General features: G+C 39.1%; 1 protein-coding gene across 4 annotated transcripts in view; it reads right to left on the bottom strand.

The window, feature by feature from the left end:
• Window positions 1-19,675, bottom strand: part of FUT8 (fucosyltransferase 8) — a 113,656-nt gene that overhangs the window by 66,182 nt on the left and 27,799 nt on the right. For 3 of the 4 annotated variants that reach the window (XM_064144457.1, XM_064144467.1, XM_064144476.1), the window contains one exon: window positions 1,575-1,661. The gene's annotated coding sequence lies outside the window, so the exon portion shown is untranslated. Of the gene's footprint in view, window positions 1-1,574; window positions 1,662-19,675 lie in introns of those variants that run through there. The other variant, XM_064144494.1, reaches the window with a different exon arrangement.

Raw genomic sequence — 19,675 nt, forward strand, 5'->3', positions numbered from 1 at the left:
TCAACTAACATTAAACAGCCAGCCTGTATCTCAAATGTGGCATATCTAATTATACTTCAGTTCTAACTACTCCTACCTATTGGCTTTATACCCTAATGTGCCTTTCATATTTTTTTTCTTCTGTGGTTTGGGGTTTTTTTCCCGTACTGTTCTGGAAACACAAAATGTCAAAGTATTTCAACATCCATGCAAGACCTTTAAATAAATTCAATTATTACAATAAAGACTGGCAGAAATTAAAGAACAAAAGGGAAAGGAAAAGGAAAAATGATCACATTTTTAACCTGTCTAGTTTCGACAGCGTGCATCAGGTTCCTGAAAGACCTCCACCTGCAGACATCCCACAGCTACCTGCCTCACAAAAAGTCAAGAGGTAATGTCAGTACTTATTTTCCTGTAATTTTATATAGCTGTACATGAGTTTTCATATTATAAACTAAGCTCAGGACTGCCAAGACGCAAAGCGGGAGCCTGAAGTCAGAGAAAACTCAGCCCACACACTCAGTAATTCAAACTGAGATGAATCATAACATTCACAGTCATTAACATCATCTGACACTAAACATCCAAATAAGAACCTACCAAACTTAAAAGGCGTGGGAGAGCAACACTAATAAATATATTTCATGAAGCAAGAAAAATATGTAAGCAACAGAGTAGAGTTATTATTAAATTCTGTTATTATTAAGTTCTGTTATTGAATAGTGAAGATCTTTACCTAAGAGTATTATGTTACTTTTCTTTTACCACAGCAAGCCTTGTATTCTAATTTACCAGTTATCCTTGGAGATTCACCGTGGTTTCTTGTCTTACAGCTGATTGGATTTACCCATACCCTCACATTTCCCAGTGCATAAGAAAGTCAAAACATGGTATATTGACAATCAGCTGATTTGCATTTTCTTCCCTACAGTTTTAGAGTTTTAGATTAGTTCTTTTCTCTCTTCTAGGGGATCCCAAGAGTAGCTGACTACGTTCTTATAACATCGCCTTCCAAAATAATCTAATAAAATATCTCTTTTATCTCTCTCTAAGTGCTCACCCTGGGTGTTAGGGGTGAAGAAGAATGTATTCCTCTCTTCTCACCAACAGCTCTTGGAATTATCCTAACAAGAGTCTCTTCAGCTAGTTTTCTTTTTAAATTTCACCACTACATTCAGTTAAGTAGTTCCAGTGTGATCTGTCAGGGACATCATCTCCCATTCCTAAGAACCTAGCTTCCATCCACAGAAGTCCCATCACAGCACTGCTGTAGGTGCCAGGTGTGGATGCAAGAAGAAAGCTCAGAAGATGCAGCAGCAGCACACAACAGCAGAGTGACAAGAGGCTTTAATGCTAGCATGGAGATGGGGCTAGAGATTCCAGCACTAGGTGCCTTCAGTCATTCTTGACTTTAGGCTGGTAAAGACAGGGCTTTTAGTTTTCATACAATAAAGCAGTCAAGGCTTACATAAACTGTGGAAAACCTTCCACATGTGAACACAAACATACAATGTGTATGAGCTTTCATACAAATGGCAGTAAATATTTAAAGTTAGTTGATCACTTTATGACACATGTCAAGAACAGCTTACCATCCCCATGACAGCAGGAAAGAAACAACTGCATCACAAGCCTGGAGGTTAGCAAGTAATTCCACTACTGCAGCAGCTGGAAATTAACTGTTTAAAAGAGAAAAAAAAGGCTCTTCAGTTTCACATTCAAACAGAAGTGTTTCATTCAACAAGATCTTCCTTTTGCTTTGCCTTCATATTGCAACACCAAGAAAGAACCTAATAGTCCATCTTAACACATCACATCATCTGCTTATTTTCCAAAGATCAATTACTTAATCAGAATATTTTTACCTACAATCTTTCATTATATCTAGATTAGATAAAATACAATCTAGTAATCAAAGAATGGTTTAGGCCCCCAGTCTCACAAGCTCCCAGTTTCCCTTGTTAATATTTGCTTACCTCAAAATGATGTTTCAAGTTGAACTTATTAGTATTTACAGATACTAACAAATTTACAGCTGAAAGATGTCACAAATTTTGAATGCAAGATAGACGTCTGCACAAGCAATTGAAGTAACTAAGCCATTTACCAGTTCTGTCAAATAACTGTGTCCCCATGTCTATATCTAAGCATTACTCTCTGTTCAAAATACCAGTCCACATTGTGTAATCAGGGTGAGGGAGTGGAGGGGAAATCAAGAATAGAGTATTTATTTTTAACTCTATCTTTTATTAAATTAACAGACGAATATTCATATTCTCTCATTGAAAGTACATATATAAGGAAATATCAGAAAGAAAAAACTTTTTCTTGTAATTAAAGTATTAGAAGTCACTGGAAATAACTGCTTAATTCATCTGGAGAAATCACACATCCAGAGATAGGGAGAAATCAAAAGAGAAATTAATTTAGTAGCCCTTTAAAAGACCTCCATGGCAAAATAATACAACTCTAAAAATGCCCCCAAAATTGCTACTGTTGTGCAAAAAGCATAAGCTCTCTTTGTAAGATCTTAACCTAAACTCACTATTCAGCTCTCAGAACAAAATTCTTGGTTCAGTTTTGTATCTAGTAGAGACAACAGACACACTGTTCCAACTCTAGCCTTTATACACAGCTTCATGCTTTCTAGAAGTGGCCTCCACTCTTTCTGACAGATGGTGTGAGGGGTAGAAACATTCTGGGTGCTCATTCACAACCATTGGAATGATGCTTTCAGATGAGTAGGTCAAGGAAGGAGAGACAATCCTCACTTCTTGAGGGTATCATGGCTATGCTCAGGTCTGGGAGGTTCAAGAAGATGTACGAGGTGACTCTCAAGAACATCTCAACAAAGCAGCTTGCAGCAAAATATCTGCAGTGAGAAGCAAGAAGCAGGCTACTTGAAAGTTATGACCAACTTAGTGTCCCATGACCCTGTGCTTATTGAATGTATTTTCATAAAATAAAGTCCAGAAAGCAAGAGAGAACAAAATATTACTACTTGTCCTACTCCAACTATATTCCATCTGGTCAGATACCAGAACAAACCCAAAGAAAGGTAAACCAACAATTGAAGTAATTCTGCCACTGAACAAGCATTCTCCAAGTACTTCTATATGAATAGCTCAGGTATCTCAGCAGCAGCATTTCAGAGCTGTGCCCACAGCACCAAGGGTACACTCGGAACCATTGACCTTGAAATGGTCCAGCAGCAGTGAATAGCTAATTAGAAGTAAGAACTTTTTCAAACTAGATAAAAGATTGACATCAATGCTAAAATCAAATACTCTTTGAAAATATTAAGCACTCCTTTGTTTCAGGTAACAATAAATACATTTGATTACTATTTCTGTGACATATTACATCTAAAAGTTTAAAAAAAGATGCAGTCACTTCTGAGTTTGTTTGCTTTTGATGGAATTTTAAACAAAAGAATGAATTATAATATAAAAGAGCATCTAACTTGTCAAGTGCATGCAAGAATTCTCTGCCAAACAGTCAGATAAACAGTAACTGGTGAATTTCCTCTTAGAAAGATAAAAGAGCCAATTGCAGAAACAACACACTCCCCTCCATGGAAATTATACATATAGACTTACTTTAATAAAGAATTTATAAAGCAGCCTTGAGCCTGACAGTCCCTTTTAGCTATTATGATATAAACCAGAAACACAACAAAGAAGTTACCTTTTTTCTTCTCCGAACTAACCAAATGTCTTTGTAAGTTAAGACATAAAATTACCATGTTCATTTGCCACAATAAAAGCAAAGCTTAATTTGTTCTTGTTTGCTTACTGTATTGACTCCATACAACCCTCATCTAATAGAGTCACAGTCAAGAATTAATAATCAACATTCAAACATCAACTCCAACATGAAGCATGATCTTCCTCCAGAGTAGTAAGTTATAGCATAGTAATAAGGAATGCTAACAGCATAGTAATAAGTAATACTGACAGTCCTTGCAGATACCTCATTCCAAAAGAAAATACTGAGGAGTTAATATGTGTGGAAACACTATACTAAGAGAACAGACTGCAGAATTTAGCAGGACATAACTCATGTTTAGGAAGAATTTCTTCAGACGCTTATAATAAAGGCACAACAAAATCTAGAGATTAGGAGTTTAACCCAGGGAAATTCAGCTCATGAGGACAGGGGAAAGAGTTTCTAAACATGTAAGTGCCTAACAGATAAAGGAACCAGCTAATGAAAAAGTTATTTAATGAGGTAATAGATGCTAATCCCCTTAAATTGAAGCACCAAAGCTGCTTACAAAAGATGTATAGTACTTCAATCAAGAAGTTGAAAAGAACTAGAGTTTCTGCCCTACGTTAGACAGATGAGAGTTGAACAGAAACAGACAATCCCTTTCTTAACAGAACTCAGAACTCCTCGTGTGGTTAATAAGCACAGAACTGAATACCCTTAATTCCGTGAAATACTTCTGGAGGTTGGTAAAACTCTAGAATCAAGAGGGCAAACCTCAGCTCCTCAAGCTGCATACCAAAATCTTAACATGGTCAATAGCCACATGGCACAGCACAGACCCCAAAAGATGGAGTTCTCAGAAGCTCCCTTGAACAAGACTTGGTGGGACATCCTGCTGAACTGCACTGCTGCCAGCTCCAGTAGCTGGGGATTTCTATTAACCAACAACCCCCGAGTCAGTATGACCCACTACTGTTCGCTCGATGTGCTTCTGAAACGTGAGCTGCAGTTAAAGGACATGCGAGCTGCGGATTTGCTGCCACTTCTGCAGAAGAAAGGACCCCAAGGCACTCTAGTGTGCCCTAGTTAAAATATATCCCCACATGCTTAGTGATCTGGCTAATCTTTCAGACAACCTTTGAGCCACAATGGCCTAACTTTTGATTCTTTGTCTCCAATAGCCACAAAAAGCCTGACATTAAAAATCAGCTAATGCTCTCCAAATCTTATCAGATGTTTTTCCCTTTAAATCAAGCTGACCTTCTCAGTAGAAGCTTAAAGCAGAGAACAGCCAATTTTCTGGCATCACTTTGAACACCCAACAGAAAGGTAACATCTTTCATACTGCATGTGGTTCCCCAGCTGAAATATTCACAACATTAAATGTTGCCCCCTCCTCAAGACATTATTTTGTTTGATAGTTTTGCAGTGCAATCCAAATTTCTAAGAATGAGATATACAAATGCTTTTCTTTCTGATTCAGTGCTTTGCTGGCATTGAAGTACAGATGCCTCTCCTGTTTGGTGGAAGCAGAACTTTTTATCAGTAGCATCATCTAGATACCTTGGAGAAGGAGGAGAGTGGGACAAAAAGATGCACGAAGTTTAGGTACAATTTGACCTTTCTATTCTTGCTGATGCTGAAACTCTCCACCAAATCTTCCATCACCTTCCCTATGTCATTTCTCAATGGCTACAAACATTAGAAGCAAAATCAGAGGTTAAGATCTCCCTTTTGTCATCAAAGCAACACCCAAAATCTAACAACCAAGAACCTTAACATCAGCCTGTTCACAACTCAGCTGGATGTTTCTAAGCCAAGATGAGAAACGGGCATCTGCTGAGTGGGGTCAGGGTTATATAAAAATGCATGACCCTGGCAGCCATATGTAAATGGGAATGCTGTCTGCAACCAGGAGGTTCTGCAAACTCAAAGCATAGCCAAGTCAATACAGTATTCAGAATTCAGGAAGGGGGGAAATAAAGCATCATAGAAGTGAGCTAAAAGCCTTCCTTGTTACACATGAGTGATGTGGTGCCTGGGTGATCTGACAACCTGGTAACAGAACACAATTCTGAGAGGGTTCAATCAGGGAAAGAATGTGTGAAGTGATATTCATCTAAATAATCAGACTTGCTTTGGATCACCATTTTCTAATTTACACTGACCTGCACTTTGTACACTGCTGTTATTAGAGTAAGACCTTTCGCTAAAGGTTGTAAATACTACTATTGCCATATGATAAAGTACTTGCCTTAATTCTGCTGTGCCACAACATACATATCTTAACCTGTAAAAATTCTCCTTAGCATTCCAATTTTCTCTTATACACTGATCTGTTTTCACAGATTAAAAAGCCTTTTACTTTAGGACACAGAACTTTATGCACTGCAAAGCACAACGGGAAGATCTAATGAGCTAAGTATGGAAAGCTATTTATGTGCATCAGCATTTAGGTTCATGCTGTCTAATTTGCACTGGTTTACAGCTTTCTCAGAGCTCCATGCCACCAGAAGTCGATTGCTTCCTCTGTCTGATCTTCACCATCACCATGGCTCAAGTGCACTCGTCTCAGATCTGTTCTTTTATTTAAAAGTAAAGGAATTGAAAAACTCAAAGCACTTTGTACAATAGTAAGGCTATGAATAAAACAGGGCTGTGAAAGTTGCAAGTCAAGACATCACATAAAGCTGCCAACAACTTTTCCTCTCAAAACTGGTGTGACATATTAAGGAAAAATGACACGAGTTTAAAAGTTACTGAGTTTAAAAGGCCTTTGAAGGTATTAGCTTTAACTCCTTTTATGTCAAGTATTAAGAGCACATTTTTATTTATAACATAACTATCACTAACTCATTAATTTGCTGTCAAACCAGAGAAGAGTGTCAGAAACTATCAGCCTTAACTAGAGAGCTGTTTTCTTTGGTATGCAAGATAGGGGGGTTAGGTGTCTGTGTGTTTGTATATCTAGAACTTTTAAACAGAAACACAACAAAGTTGTTTGTCTTTTTAAAATGAAGAATATTTTGTTTCATAAACAGCGTTCTAAAATAAGACCAACTGATTTGTCCTAGTCTGCTATGATCAAAACAACACAAACACTGTATAATAAAAAAAATGTAAATTTGCCTATTTTCTCAGATGCAATTCTAGTAAAATCCTATTCAGGTATTTCAGAGTGGCAATAAAGAATATAATGCAGGGCTTGAAACAGCCTGTTTTAAAAGGTCAAGCACTAGGAAAACCCTACAGTTACCTGTTTTCTTACTGTTTCCTAGGCACACCTAAAAAACCTATTCACCCAGCAAACCCCTAAATTCATAGAATCATTGCCTACAGGCTCACTGTTTGGGAGAAAAGCAGCATTTCCTTCATGGTGAACACTCTGTAAGAAGGATGTACCTGTACCATGGAAGCTGCTTTGGTATTTAGCAGACTTCTAATAGCATCTCACAACTTCATCACCTTGCAGATTTGGCTTTCCACATTTACTGTTCTATATCAAATAGTATCTTCTTGTTGCTACTTTCAGTTTAGTGCCTTTTAGATCTTCCTTTCAACTTCCTTTATCTGAAGAGCTCAGCCTAACTTTAGCAACCACACCTAGAAGAAATAAACGACACCCACTGCCACCTGGGTTGGAGTTTGACAGAGCTCTCCATGGTCCTGAGTCACCCTCCCAGCAGTCATCTGCTCCAGAACACCTGCAGTAGAGTTTAAGGCTTGGCCACAGATCACATATCAATGGCCAGTCTGATGGATTCCTGTTTCAGCAAAGTAAGTCTTGTGAGAGAATGCCCTAGAAAAGTAAAAGAGAACTGGATGGCATTACAGTTGAGCTCCACATGGAGAAAGATAAAAGATCTGTACTCCTTGCAAGATAAAAAAAACACCACACACCAAAAAAAAAAAACAAAAAAACAAAAACCACCAACAAAACACCACCAAACAAACAGTGAATCAAGAAAAAAAAACCACATTAAATCCACTGTGGTTTATATATAACTAACTTGAGGCGCTCAGAAGTTAAGGACTGGGTTTTTAAGTCAGCTTTGCTAAAATCAGAAGATTTTTAGATGGAGATGTAAACTGAAAGGACTATTAAAGACCTTCAGCCACTGTCTCCAGGCTCATAGGTCAAGGGGCAATGAGGAGAAAGAAATTTTGGAGACAGAAATTGTCCCATGGATCTGACAGTAGATGATAACAACATGATTCTTACATGGAGGTTAACATTGTGACGACAAGGACTCTAGAAGATAGAAGGCGGTGGACTGTAAGGCATTAAAACACCCCCTATGTAAGATAGCAAGATGTTTCACACCAGCAAGGGCTCTGTGGTGACATGACTGCTAAGTGCAAGGATGGAAGATTTTATAACTAAAATAGACAGTTGTTTAGCAAACACTCAGAAGGAGCTGAGGACTTCAAGTCCACACCCACTAGCAGAAACAACACAGAAACAGCAGAAAAGAAGCCTTTGGAGCACAACTTAGGCCACTTTATAAGATTACAATGACCTGGGCTTGCTCCCTGTGACATGTAAACTAGCCAGAGAGGTGGTGATGTGAATTAGAAGCTACAGAAATGTTGAGAGGCAAACTCTTACATTCACTAACATCATGGGGACTATTTATGCTGTAACAATTTCAAAAGTGACTATAAGGAAGCTGGCTAGAATGATGTATAGTGCAAATATACCAGTTTGGAAGTAGGCAGCATGAGTGAAATTCTGCAGATACAACACAAACCCACACTGCTGGAGAACTGAGGGTCACCCTTGGCAAAATGAAGTCTTAATGTGCCAATTCTAACAGAGATGAAAAGTTAGCAGAAAAAATAAATTTTACTTTAAGACCACCTTCTCTCACACTCTTCTTTTTACTGAAGGCAGCAGCAAAGCAACAAGCCACAACATGTGACTAGTCACGAGAAACCAGGAAGAAAACCAACCAACCAGAGAGGGGATACCATACAGACTAAGCAATTCTGCAGAAGAAATGTTATGGAAGTTGTGTGCATGATAAAATAAAACATGAAACACAACTCTTTACCTGTCATTTATAAAATGGCGTGTTTATGAGTATCAGGGCTTACAGGAAACCAGCTATTACAAGACACGTTTTGTCTGACAACTTTGTTCTGATCAGAGAGCCAGCCATTCCTCGTAGCAAATTGATTGGAAAATCCCCAAAATTAGTTTTGTAAATGCAGTAATTATTATGTTCTTCTACGAAATAATAAAGCATTAACTGGACAAAACCAGTTAAGAGCTCCAAAAAGCAGTCTACTCAGGAAACAAGATCCAAGAAAATTTGTAATTGTTTGTTTCCAACCAGTACAGTTTCCCAAAAGAATTACATCATTTGAAACACAGAAGCAATCAAGTACTACGGAAACAAAACCTCCGGCAGCGTAATATATAGTGAATGTGTGAAACGAGGCTATTTCTTCCTCGACAGTTCCTGCGGTGCTTTAAAATACCCTTTCTGCAGGCACACAGTCACTCACAGATCAGTCAGGTTGTTCTGATCATCATCATAAAATAAGCACACACTCAAAGCCATATCATGTTTGAGCAGGAAGGTTGAATTAGTTGGCCTCCTGAATTACAAGAGGCGATTTGTATATGCTACTGGAATCTGCACACATGAGCACTTTGCGTTTACATTTGAATTGACAAATCACTCCATTCTGTGTGCACAATTACAATTAAAGCCAAGGCAGAGTGTACTTTTCAAAACAGTGCAAGAAATAAAACTCTGCTTACAGTGTATGAGTTGCTGCTGGCATAATTGGGTCCTCCTGTATTCCAAGGACTGCTCTGCATCCCTCACTCGGCCCCTAATCGTCCCACTGGCATTCAAAGAAGCATCCCATACACACCCAAAGTGTCAGCTGCAATCAGTACACCAGAACTCTCAGCAATAAACAAAACAGAACTCCTGACAATCTATGTGAGTTCACACAGTTTAATTTTCCATAACTGCTCCAAGTTATTTCTGTACTTTTCAGAATGACATTCTGTCATCAACGTGGTGAAGAACTATTCATTTTTCCTTTTTATTTACATGCATTTGTGCAAGTCATGTCAAATACTATTTAATAAATTGACTTGTTGAGGGGTAAAACCCCACAGAATACCAGCATTGCATTCTCAGTGCAATATACACATTATATAGAGTAAAAGACTGAGACTGCCAAAGCATCAAAATCCACAGGTTTCATTTAAGTAATCATGAAGCATTACATTTCAAGTCTGTCAGGGAGGAAAATAAAGTAGATTAAGATGACCAAGTCTGGGACTGATGCAACCACCCCTAAACTCCTCTGAGGCGTTCAGAAAATAGTAAGGTCCACTCTGAACATTGTGACTTAGCGCAAAGGTCTCCCTTACCTTTTTGCACTTCCAGACTCAGTGCAAATCATTGTAAATCAATCCTAACTTGACTGTCCTTTGCATGTTTCACAGAGTGAACCTTGGCAGTGAATGCTGTTAAATCAGACTTTTATAAACTCCTGTTAAAATCGCTTTTGTCAATACCGTTGATGGTGATTCTGTAAGTGATATGAAACTCTCCATCTGCAACATCTCCCCACTTTCCAACCATCCCCACAATTTTAACACAACACTACCAACATAAGCACTGGAATTCTTTCTCCATAAAGGACTCCTTATGCTCAGTTGACCTTTCCAGATACACCAGTTCAACAGCTTCTGCCTTCTGCTAGAATGCATACTTTAATAAAATCAGACAGCAATCACCATTCTGACTGAATTGTATTTTACTATCTTCTTGCCCTCAACCTGCAGTATTTGTAAACATCAACTTGTAAAGACACCAAAATCAGAATACCTAAGCATATCTTTATACTATCTTGGATGCAAATGTAATTCGGACTCTGCTCATATTCAAACTTGAATAATCTTGGACCATGTACATCTGCCATTTTCAGATCTCTCATGAAGGCATCAACTTGAAATTAAATGTGATACTAATTAGAACACACTGGTAAGATTTGTTCCAGTTTTTAAGGTGCTAAGCAGTAACAATTTCACCTGTACTTGAAAATGCTATGATAATTAGCTTCTCAAAAGAACAGGTTTATGGTTTCTTAAACCACCTCTTCAAGTGCTGATTAATACCACATAAATGACATCATGAGTGTTAGTACCCATCCAGAACAAATTAAAAAGTGCTACTCCCCTTCATTAAACTGGAACACCCAGGTTAAAACTTTGCCATTTTTACCTAAGGTGGCATTGCTAGTCACTTCTGTTATCACTGTCCTACCTTTCACTACAACAATATGTGCTCCGCACAAATGAAATTCCTACCTTTCACTACCACAGTATGTGCTCAGCACAAATGAAATCTCATTGCTATGGTCAGTATAACACTCTTCAAAATACCTGCAGGGCTCATGGCAAGGAATTCTACTTCACAGTAAGATCATTGGTCTTCAGAAGCATGAGTGGTGATGGACATAACAGGAGGTCAAAACCGATGTAAGCTACAAAAAGGAGCTACTCAAATGTAACAGCCAAATGGATTTTGTTCTCTGTTTACTAAATACATGTCACATCACAAGCAAAGGCAACAGCGCTACGAGTGAAGAGAAACATGGCCAGGCACACAAAAATATTCATGCAGTATGAAGACAATGTACTACTGTCATAATCTAGGGCATTGTCATTACCTAATGGTTTTCAGAAACTTGTTTTCAAATACCAGGTATTTAACAGAGTTTTGTTTTCCTTTAAAAAAAAAATTTAAAAATAAGTGGTAGGCATAGAATTTATGACTGCAAACTACCACTGGGGATTTCACAGAAATAGTTATAATGTTAGAAAAAACTTATTTAATGGATATGTACAAGAATCAGGACTTCCAACTTTATAAATGGTTTTATATTAAATGGTCTAAATACTAATAGATTTATTAAGGTTTCTGAAGAAAAATCTCTGTGCAGCAATGGATGGAAGAAAAATTGCATACACTGAGTTTACCACACTCTGATTTGATTCTGTGGCTCCACTGAGAAATACAAGATGTTAGATCCAATTCTTAATAACCCCCCCAAAAAAAACCTTGAATTTGGGAATCTTTTTTTAATTTCAGTCTTAGACAAGTTATCTTTTAAAAGCAGACATGCAATGAAAGATGCCTTTTAAATATCCCAGTATACCTTGCTGATATATTAGCTCTAGGTGACCAAAACCTCAACTTGGGTGTTTTTAAAAACCCCACTGTCCAGATTTGCTTCTAATGGATCTGTTAACATTCTCCAAACTGCTAATGGAATTTCTGATGCTACTGACAACCAGATCTACAAACAAGCTGAATGGTTCCGTTTGTTTCAGATTACAAAATAAGTCTTTAAAGACACTCAGGTGTGCATAAGTATAAAAATATTTCTGTAGTGCTAAGAGCCAGAACAGGCTTTTAAGAAGTCAGTATTAGAATAATCATATCATATGAGACCAAAAGAAGTTTTATATGCAATAAACAACAACTACTGCCAGATAAAAGGGTGCTTTACAGATCTTATTCTTAAGCAATGCATATTAAGATCAGAAGCAAGCAAATTAGAACATTTAAAGCCATTGTTTTGAATTATACCTTTGATGCAGTGAGTTTTAATTTAATTCCACCTGAAAACTCACCCAAAATCTTAGTTTCCTTTGAATCAGAAATGAACTTAATAAAGTATTTTAACATTTGCTAGGCTGAAACAAGAACAGACAACTCAACTGAACAATTTAAATGCACATGAAAGTCATGACATTCAAGACGATGAGGGGTGTAACAACTCCTTTAGTACCCAACCCAGCTTTCTATTTGCAGAGTATAGAATAGTTCTCAGCCTTTTCACACAGCATTCCAACAGCCTTACACACCCTGTACAGTGAAACTCAAACAGCCATAGCTTCATGAAATGCTATATACACAGGTTCACTTGGTGCCATTCAAGTATCTTGTATTCCTTAGCTTACCACAGGAAGACCTCTTCCCAGGTCTCAATACACACTTATCTCTAACTTCATTCACTCCTAATCTTTGTTGGGATTGTGCACAAAAATCTACACTTAAAAAGTGTAAATGTTATGACAGTATTATTTAGTATTGCATACAATGCTGAAGTTTCCTACACAGATTCTATCAAGAAGAACTCAAGAATAAATTACCCAGAAAGCAGTCTCTCATGATGAGCTACCCACGATGCTGCACAGTTCCTTAGTAAAATGAGATGAATCCTTGCATTACACTGCTTCTATTATGAAAACTATCCATGTATTCCCGGTTTTCTATTCCCTTATGAAGTTTCAGACTCACAAAAAGACTGTTTCTCTCTTCCAGCACTTTCATTTTTCTAAAAGCAACCACTGAAGAGCCTTGCCAAAACAAGCCAATTTAATTATACCTTATTGATCAGCTCACCTCAGCAGTAGCTCTTCTTCAATGTTGCACATGTAAATACAATCTTGTCACAGTTTCTCCAAGATTCGCTTAGTATGAAAGTTAAACTTAAAGATCTCTCACCCCAGAGACTAGCTTTGCAATTCTTATAAAATCAGGTTCTATTAGATGTGTCACCTTCTATTTTTCTAGTACAGAAACCAACGGAAGCAACAGTTACAGGGCAAAGACAGTACTATATATACACATGAACAGGATTTGTTCCTAGTATAGTATTAAAGCCAGCTAAGATAAAGCTGTCCTGTGAAGGAAGCACATTACCAAGGAGCAGGGTGAGCCATCACTTCGGTTCTTCTCAGGAAGCTTTCCCATATGCCACACAGGCCTTTGCAAGAGTTCAGCATAAGTTTTTTCTTAGTTTCTTTTTGTTAGTTGGCTTGTTTGATAGTTTGAGGTATTTTATTGCTATAAGTATTATGTCTTATCTTCTCTACTGTCTCATTCTCTCAGTTTTCTGCTTGACCAGAAAGTGTATTATAAACCCAAACCACTAAACATGAGGATATAAAAAGGCATGAAGCCAAATAAATCATTACAATCACACATCATCAAAACAGTCTTGGCATGTTCATAGTTCTGATGATTTTTAGCAACTAAAATAATTTTCAAATGTTTAGGAGAATGTTATCAATAATAAAACTAAGTGTAGGAGGAAAAAAAGATCCCAAAATAATCCTCATATTTGACATTAAAAAAAATACATTAAGTTTAAGCAATGACCTATTTTTTCGCTTGCTGTAAAATTGCTTGGCTTCCTTGCTGGCTTGGGAAAAATATATATATATTTATAGGTAATTTCTAATCTTGTTTAATTAAATGAAAGGCAAGAAAAGATTAAACAAAAAAATAAACCCTAAAAGCAAAACCAGCAACAAAAAAACACCCTCCATGCACACATCAGAGAAACCTAGAACCCTCTATGCAATTTAACTGCATGAACTGGTCCAGAAAAACAGTAGGACTTCTTGCCTTGGAGAACTCTGAACAAGAAGTCACACTGAGCAATGCAGCTGCTGAAGAAAGATAATCAATTCATAAAGAGAACAATCTTTCCAGATGAAAGCAACACTTGATTACTCATAACAACAGGCCAGGAATTAGACTAAAAAAATCAAAAGTTACATATTTGAGCAGAGTAACAGGACAAATACTGTAAGTGTGTACAAAAAAGGAAAAAGCATCTGTTTACACTATGCTGATAAAAAGAATACAGACTAAATAGGGGACAGGTGGGGAGAAAAACACCACAAACTGTTTCCTGCATGCATTTGGGCACAGAGCAGGACTAAAGATCCTGTTGAAACACAAGACAGTAACAGAAGATGTCTAGAGGGAAATGAGATCTTCAAGAAGCATATATGCATGAAAGAACTAAATTGCAACGAAGTTCCAATTATTTTCTGTATCAGACTACCAGTTAATTCTTCTGATGCTCCTTTAAAGATTGGTCTGGGCCTCAGCACATACAGAGCTAGAGAAAACCCAGAGATTTTAGGAAATCACACAGAATCTGCTCCTAATAGCTGGCAGGCACTAAGAAAAGATCTCACACTCTCAGCCATCAACACCATCTCCAGGTGAGATGTTTACAACAGTTACAAACTATAAAAAGTTGATGCAGCAGGCATAAAGAAAGCACAGGCAGTAAGCAATCCTTCAAAATAAGGCAAATGGGGAAAACCCTCCAATACTGTCAAATCTGAATAGTTGCATAGTTGAAGCCAGAAAGCTTGCTGCTCCAAAGAGGCACACGGAAGAAATAAGAGCAGAAAGAAGGGTGGAGAGTGTAGGTTACTAAGGCACATTCTGAAGTCATTACAATGCATGAACTACACTCTACTATTTCTGAACAGAGCTGGAGTTTTCTTATCCCTTGACCTTGCTTTGTGCTATGCTCACTGCTCTAGGGAGACATCCAAATAATAATCCACTCTAATACATGTTGCTGTAAAATGCTCCCAAAATCAGAGATTATTTTTCACTGATCACATCCTAGCAATATTCCCTGGAATATCACTGTTGTACTGAACAGCCAAAACTAAACATAAGCTGCTAGCTGAGAAATCTAGGGATCAGTTGAATAGTCCTGATTTAGTGATTCTGTAATAAGTTGAGAGTTATTTTTGATTTAAAGCTTGTGCTTCAGAAAAGGCAGCTTTCAGAAATGCTCCATTTCCAATACATTATGAAGCAGTGAATTAAAATGAATCTTCCATTTTCAGTTCTTGCAAAATAACTCTGTAAGCATCAGCATTAATCAACTTTTCCCCTCCAACAGAGCCCAGTAATTCAGATTCATCATACAAATAATTTTATATAGCAAAATATATTTTAAGAATTATCTATTTTTTTTAGTGGCAACAGTTCTAAGCTGAAAAACAGAAAATCTATATACATATATATGTTAATATTCTGGAGTATCAAAGGGGGAAGAAAAAAAGGATACAACATGACAAAACAGTAAGAAAAAATGAAGATAATCAGATGAAAACAACTAGATGAGTTATTTGAATAGAACTAGTGGGACAAAATTAGGATAAGCATCTTTACTCCAGATGTTAATTTAAAATAGAAGTGGTTTACTAATAGAAATACAAACATCATAAAATAGGTGTTCAAGAAAAGACTGGATGAGGCACTTAGTGCCATGGTCTAGTTGACTGGCTAGGGCTAGGGGATAGGTTGGACTGGATGATCATGGAGGTCTCTTCCAACCTGGTTGATTCTATGATTCTATTTGGGGCAAAATACCTTAAGAACCTATTCTAACAGCATTGTTACACTAGAAGTTTCTATTCTTGAAAGCATGGATGTCGTGCTGCTGCACTGCACAGTACATACAGGTGTTTTGTAAACATCCTGGCTTCTGTTCACAAACCTTTGTAACTACAGAAAGGTGCACATCATTGCCCAAGAGATGATTAATGGCTTGGCTTACAGTGCTCTGAGATGCTCATCACAACACTCAAGAAATTATGAAGCTCGCTTCCCACACCTCTGCTTGTGGATTTTACTGTCCCCTGTTTAACTGGGGCTCAACACCACAGATTTCATCCCTCCAGAAGAAAGATCAACTATTCTCAGAGCAATGTCACACACACAGAGCAGCAGATGTCATTTCTCCGTGTTTGTCTGACTTCAACAGCTACCAAATCACAGCAAAACGAAGGCAAGATAACCAAGAAAAAAGGATGCATGATACAGATGGTGTGCAAAGATTACCAACTGCTGCCAGCATTCACAGACCAGCTGCAGGGTGCTGAGTGCTGCTTTCAGGTCTGTGAAAATAGCTTGTCCCAACACAACTGCCACATAACTCCACCGACCATAAAATCCATGACACTGACAATGGGGCAAGACAGAATAATGACTCCCCAGAAGAGTGCAATCCCAGACTGGCCAGTGGGCAGACCATCTGTTTGAAGGGCAATATGAAGAGAATGGCTATCACCACTAAAAGCACAACCTCCCGCACAGCACTGCAACTCAACTGTACTACACAGAAGAAAGTGCATTTTAAGTTGAAGGAGCATCTGAAATGCAAGCAACGAAGAGGCAAGGGATGTACAGCAGTTCTGCCTTCCTAAGCCAATGTTAATCAGCAAAGAGAAGGAAGTACATCTTTACCATTCAGAAAAGAATGTCAGAAATATTAATACAGTTGGACAGGAAGGTGCAAAAAGCAGTTTTTAAAACCTGGACTTTGTGAAAATATGACTCTTCTTCCTGGAAAGGCACATATTCAGCAGCAGAACTGCAATGCCAATATTTGTTTTGACAGATTCTACCTTTAGCCTGACATGTGAAATTCTACTGAGTGTCTGAAGAGGAAAAAGAATCAATAAAACTACTGAAGAAGATGCAACATGACCCTTGAATACACATTTGACTGGCTGAAAAGGGCTTATAAGGGTTGTCAAGCTCTGGAATACGTTGCCCAGGGAACCTGGCATAGACGGGCCGAAAAGCTGTGTAGATATGGTGCTGAGTTACATGGTTTAACAGTGACCTGGCAGTGCTGGATTGGACTCCGTTATCTTCGAAGTCTTTTCCAAGCTAAATGATTCTGTGGTTCTATGGCATGACAAAGGCATCTGCTTACAACTTTCCTGAAATAACACATGAAAGCAAAAAAAAAAAAATCATTAAATGCTTTTATACTATTCATATTTCCAGGTTACCTCCCAAATCTTGCTTAAAAATCAGTTTGTTTGGCTAACCAATTACTATCTTGCTTACAAAGTGCATTTCAGATCCTCAGTAATCATAGAATTGCTTAGGTTGGAAGGGATATTAGAGATCATCTACCCCAACCTCCCTGCTCTGTCAAGGGATGCCTCTCAACTAGACTTGGCTGCTCAAGGCCTCATCCAACCTGGCCTTGAACACTCCTGGGGAGGGGGCATCCACAACCTTCCCAGTCAGCCTATTTCAGAGTTCCACCACTCTCATACTGAAAAACTTCTTCCTAAGATCCAGTCCAAATCTACTCTCCCTCATCTTAAAACCATTCCATGTTCTGTCACTAGAAACCCTTATAAAAAGTCCATCTCCAGTCTTCCTGTAGGATCATGTCAAGTCATGGAAGGCACCTGTAAGATGCCCCCGAAGTTTTCTCTTCTCCAGGCTCCACAACCCCAGCTCCCTCAGCCTATCCTCAAAGCAGAAGTGCTCCAGCCCTTGGATCATCCTTGTGGCCCTCCTCTGGACTCACTCCAACAGGTCTTTGTCCTCCTTCTAATGGGGACACCAGAACTGGATGCAGCATTCAAGGTGGGGTCACACAAGAACAAAGGAAATGGGCAGAATCATGCTGGCTGCACACCTCTTGATGAAGTCCAGTACATGGTTGCCTTCTGGACTGTGTAAGTGCACTGCCAGCTCATGGAGAGCTTCTCATCAATCAAAACACCCTAGTCTCTTTCTTTAGAGCTACTCTCAACCCACTCTGCATCCATCCTGTGTTTGTGCATGGACTGGTCCAGCCCAGATGCAGGACCTTGCACTTTGACTCACTGAACCTCATGCAGTTGGCAATGGCCCACTTCTCAAGTCTTTCTTTCATTTACAAAACCATTTTAAGTATAAGATTTGGATTTAGCAGCAGAAGCTGGATTTTTAAGCCAAAGTATGGCAAAGTTAGCATTATTCTTACAAGCCAAAGTGAAGTATCAATAGGAGCAATTTCAGGTGAGGTCCCCTATAATTAACCTAAGTCCTTATTGGTTTTTTTCTACATACTGGCAAGAGATCTAACTTTTCTCATCCCCTTTAGACATGGGTTTTAAGCATATGTTGAAATAACCAAGAGACATCACCCAAAAAATCCCCAAGAATGAAGTGCAAACAAGTAAATTGATATTGTCCTACGCTGACAGGTTCCGCCAATTTCTAAAGTATTTATTGCCACTATTCAACATAATCCAAACACAGACACAGTAAAGAGAGAATTATCACTGTAGTAGGATTGCATTATTAAAAAAATGCAGCAATAGCAAAATAACTGCAGGCTAGGAACTGGCTGGAGGGCTGAACCCAGAGAGTGGTGGTGAATGGTGCCACATCCAGCTGGCGGCCAGTCACTAGCAGTGTCCCTCAGGGGTCAGTGCTGGGCCCCATCCTCTTTAACATCTTCATAGATGATCTGGATGAGGGCATGGAGTCAGTCATCAGCAAGTTTGCAGATGACACTAAGCTGGGGGCAGATGTGGCCGGGTTGGAGGGCAGAAGGGCTCTGCAGCGAGACCTTGACCGCCTGGACAGATGGACAGAGTCCAAGGGGATGGCGTTCAATAGCTCAAAGTGCAGGGTGCTGCACTTTGGCCACAACAACCCCATGCAGAGATACAGGCTGGGGTCGGAGTGGCTGGAGAGCAGCCAGACAGAGAGGGATCTGGGGGTGCTGATTGATACCTGCCTGAACATGAGCCAGCAGTGTGCCCAGGTGGCCAAGAGAGCCAGTGGCATCCTGGCCTGCATCAGGAATGGTGTGGTCAGCAGGAGCAGGGAGGTCATTCTGCCCCTGTACTCTGCACTGGTTAGACCTCACCTTGAGTACTGCGTTCAGTTCTGGGCCCCCCAGTTTAGGAAGGACATTGAGATGCTTGAGCGTGTCCAGAGAAGGGCGACGAGGCTGGGGAGAGGCCTTGAGCACAGCCCTATGAGGAGAGGCTGAGGGAGCTGGGGTTGGTTAGCCTGGAGAAGAGGAGGCTCAGGGGTGGCCTTACTGCTGTCTACAACTACCTGATGGGTGGTTGTGGCCAGGAGGAGGTTGCTCTCTTCTCTCAGGTGGCCAGCACCAGAATGAGAGGACAGAGCCTCAAGCTGCGTCAGGGGAGATTTAGGCTCGAGGTGAGGAGAAAGTTCTTCACTGAGAGAGTCATTGGACACTGGAATGGGCTGCCCGGGGATGTGGTGGAGTTGCCGTCCCTGGGGCTGTTCAAGGCAAGATTGGACGTGGCACTTGGTGCCATGGTCTAGCCTTGAGAATTGTGGTAAAG

The sequence above is a fragment of the Pogoniulus pusillus genome, chromosome 1 (genome assembly GCF_015220805.1).
Source record: "Pogoniulus pusillus isolate bPogPus1 chromosome 1, bPogPus1.pri, whole genome shotgun sequence".
NCBI classification, from domain to species: domain Eukaryota; kingdom Metazoa; phylum Chordata; class Aves; order Piciformes; family Lybiidae; genus Pogoniulus; species Pogoniulus pusillus.